Source organism: Zingiber officinale, chromosome 4B, assembly GCF_018446385.1.
Source record: "Zingiber officinale cultivar Zhangliang chromosome 4B, Zo_v1.1, whole genome shotgun sequence".
NCBI lineage: Eukaryota > Viridiplantae > Streptophyta > Magnoliopsida > Zingiberales > Zingiberaceae > Zingiber > Zingiber officinale.
Window position 1 is genome coordinate 51,805,731 of NC_055993.1, and position 4,529 is coordinate 51,810,259.

Here is a 4,529-nt window from a genome sequence, read left to right on the forward strand (position 1 = left end):
TAGTTACTACCATAGCAGTATATCCCTGACTCACCTCAACACTACAATTAAGAATGGATGGATTATCAAAATTTTAATTTTAATTGCATATAAAGTGTTGAGCAATCTTCTCGAGCAAATTAAAATCCATCAAAATTTTAGGATGATTCACTATCAGATGAACCACAATAGTTACAACTTGAAGAGTTGACTGACTGGTTGGACCCCCAAGACTTAGATACTCTTGCTCTCGGTCAAATGAAGAGCACATTACATTATTTAGAAGAGCTTCTAACATAGCAAGGGATTCTCCGATCCTTACAGCAAGTGGATGCAAGTCTAATTTTGGAGTCTCGGCTAAATGATATTTTAGAGGGGACGAATTGTAAAGATGATGGTGATTGTGTTCATAATTTTATAGCTCTACATGACTCCTCTACTGTTTTGCATGAAGATAGTATTCTTGATGATACTCCAGACATTGATAGAACTATTGATACATCTTCGACTAGTCTTACTGTTGTTCCTTTTGCAACTTTTGATAATACATACTTGATGGATGATGAGATCATAGAAGAGGCAGATGGTGATATCAGTATGCAACCCTTTGAGTAGGAAGTCGTGGATAGCCGGAGACACCAAGACTGGGCACTCCCACTTTTACCTATACCTCACTTTCACCAAAACAAGGCCTCAACATCAACTATAATAACTGCACTCTTGGCCTGGATACTCTAGTTACACCTTCTCTAACATTTAGGGAGAATCTTCAAGGAGAATAAGAAGGAGAGAGCAATTTCACACGATATGTTTCCCATGATGAAAGTTCCCTTCGTATTTTGGGCCATTAGCCAGAAAGTCCAGAGGTATCTCACTCCATCAAGATCATGATTTAAGTGAACCAAAGAAGGGGTCGAGCTAATGACCTAAAACAAGTCCTTCTTTGGAGGCAACCCATGTTCTTCCTTGTCTTCATTTATGCTTTTAGTTTATTTTCTAGTTTCTTTTCTTTCCTCATAATAACCCTAATCCCTCTACTTAGTTTTCCTTGTCCTCTTTCTTTTTGTAGAATTTAAAGTTGTGGAGGAGTGTAAATCATGAATAGGGAAGTATCTTCAGAACATAAATGTCTTAATCATTTAGAGGTCAACACTTGGTAACTTCTCTAATTTCAAAACCTCATCCATATTACTTTTTTAGTTTTCATTGAGACAATGAAAAGTTTAAGTCAAGGGAATGTATTGGGTTTAGATTAGTTTTTGTTACATTTCTTTTTGTATAATAAATTTTTTTTAGTTGATCATGATTGTTTATTCCTTAAAGCAAATTACTAGTATGCATGTTTTAGATTTCATGTGGTTTATTGGCTACTTATGGTGATAGCATGTTTAGTGATATATCTTTTTCTATCTATGATAGCATGATGTGTGCAATATTTTACTATAAGAGTTTAAGTATTGATCTTGTTTTAGATCTCCCCACACTTGGCCTAGTTTTGATGGTAGATAACTCTAAAAATGGTCATGATTCATATAACTTGATCAGTACTAGTATTTCCATGATAATTTCTCAAACTACATTTTGGTTATTGGACGAACCTCGAATCATATCATCTCATTTAGAATAATCAAAATATATTCATGTGCATTTATGTTCAAGTGTTGCCCCTTGCAATAAGTTAGAGAAAAAAATGAAAAAAAATAATAAAGGATATAAAAAAAATAGTTGTTGTGAGTGAACACTAGAAAGTTACCTTTTTAAGACCAAGTTAGGTTACTAGGAAATAAATGTTATGTTTCTCTTGATATCGAGCATGCCTTTAAGACCCTAGGTAGATTGAGAGATATGAACTAAGCATGTGACATGTAAGTGTCTATCGCTGGGAATATAAGGAACACACTGATATGACAATTTGACTAAGCTTAGGGTTTGAAACTTCATAAACGTAGGCCACTATTACACTAAGTACAAGAACTATTTCTTAGGTCATATTCAAACTATTTTTGTATCTTGCTCACCAATGAAATCATTTGATAGAATTAGATCGACTCGCTAAAGATTATGATGCACTATTTAACCACATGAGTTTATATGCAGTTTTAACTTGAGAACAAGTAAAAGTTTAAGTATGGGGTGTGATGTGCATAGGTTATATATATTTCTAGATATTCTCTAACGCACATCTACTTGTATTTCATACATATAATTTATATTTATCGCATCCTATTTCATTATAATGTCATACTTCCGTTTTATTTTATTTAGAGATCTGTTCTTTGCATGTTTCTATTGACAGGATGCAAATTGGAGAAAATATAGAGTGGAAAGACACATTGATGCAACTTGTGAAGAATCAACAACCAAGCCATTCCCAGTGGCACGACCATGTGCTCTCTCCCAAGGTAAAGCCGAGACAGGCCATGCCTGAAGGCATGACTGATGTGCGTAGATTATATATACTTTTATATATATTTTAGAGCACATCTACTTATATTTCATGAGTATAATTTATGTTTATTACACCTTATTTCATTATAATGTCATATCTCCCCTCCTTTTATTCGGAGATCTGCTCTTTGCATACTTTGATTGACAGGATGTGCTTTCAGAGAGAAAATTATGTTTGTAGATGATGAGGAGAACAAACGAAGAAAAAGAGCCTGGCCATGTGGAATCCACACGGTCGTCCCACTTACCAGAGGAGAAGAAGGCTCCTGCCGTGTGAATCAACATGGTCATGCCACAAAACAGAGAAGGAACAAGCTCCGGTCGTGTGAATCCACACGACCGTGTCAACAAATAGAGAAGGGGCAGAGTATCGCAATGTGGATTCCACACGGCCATGTGACATTTCTAGAGAGCATGAAGAGCATAGCCGTGTGGCTTCCACACGGCGGTGCCACTAGACCAGAGGCTAAGCAGACCTTAGTCGTGTGGTTGCCACATGGCTGTGGCACGGGTCATGCCAGGTCCATGCCTTGCTCTATTTAAGGGGCTTTTCTCCCCTTTTCACTCATCTTTGGTTTAGGGCTCGCCCCCATTCCTTGGGGAAGGGTTCTCCCCCTTGGGAGAAATCGAGATCGTCCATCTTCGTCGATCCGTCCACCTCCGGAGCAAGGATTACAAGCAAGAAGACTGCCGATGTATAGATAAACATTCCTCTCTTCCCCATCTTGTGTTTTGAATTGTAGGATGCTTAATTTCTTTTCTTTTGTTTGTAAATCCTTTGCAATATAGTAGATTCTCTAGATCTAGGATGTAAGAAGTGTTGACACAGCAGGGCCGGCAAGAGGAGATGAATTGCCTAAAAAAGAAAATAATACCTTTCCCGTTCTTTCAACTCAAATTAAAAGCAACAATAATATTAACTTAAATTAACAACTAAAAAAGATGTGACACACTATTTACTTAGTTACAATCTAGGTGGTTGTTAATCCAAGGGCAATGAAAAGCTCTAAAAATCTCCTTCGGTGAAGGCCGAGAAGACTCTTACAATTGTTAAACGCTCAAACAGTTGCTAGGAAAAAAATACAGGAGTTGATTATTGATTTCCTAGGTTCAGGGGTCTTTTTATAGCCCCGAGAAAATATTATCAGTGGCTTGAGGGCGTCTTCCATAGAGCTGGAAGGCGCCTTCAGTGAGGCGCCAGTGGATAAAAGTTTATCCACTGCTAATGACAAAATCTGCCTGGTCGAAGGCACCTTCCATAGGGCTGGAAGGCGCCTTCGTACTCTTCATCGAAGGCGTCTTCCAGCCATGGAAGGCGCCTTCCACAGAAGGCTCAAAGGTGCCTTCAACTTCCTTTGAAGGTGCCTCCAACAACACTTACAGCGACTTTTTCTCTTTTGCTGTTCCGATCGCCTGGGTGATTTCGACCAACCAGAATAGGGCTCACCCAAACCCATTTCCCAGTCGCCTTCTCGAGCAGGCTTCTGCACCAGCTTCTCATCCCTCAGAACGTCACGCACGTCCTTATCGTCCACCGGTGTACTCTTCCACAGCATCTCATCCCTCGGATGCACCAAGCCCGTCGGCTCCCTTACCATGTCATCCTTCTTACTAGCTGCATCTTCTACTAGACTTCTTGTGTTCTTAAGTTTCTGCACACTTAGGCACAAGGATCAAACATAAAAGGACCTAACTTAACCTGGTTGATCACATTAAAACTACCATGGGATTCCAATAATCTCTCCCTTTTTGATATGTATCAACCCAGGTTCAAGTTAGGGTAAAAACAAGGCAATAAAAGTATTATAAAGAAATTGCAATAATAATATTTTAGGAAAATTCAAAATTTTATAATGTTGCAAATTTTAAAATTTAAATCTCCCCCTAAACTTGTACCTATTCCTCCCCTTTGATCACATAAAACAAGGAAAATACCAAAAAAAAGTTAGAAAGTTATGGAAATAATTTTAGGGGTACTTAAAAATATTTCCATAAAGTCATACTTTATATTTGACAAGAAAGAAAAGAGTTAAAAATATTTTGTCAATTCTAAAATTTGATGAATTTTTAACTTGTTTAAAAGATTATAATAGTAAATCGTT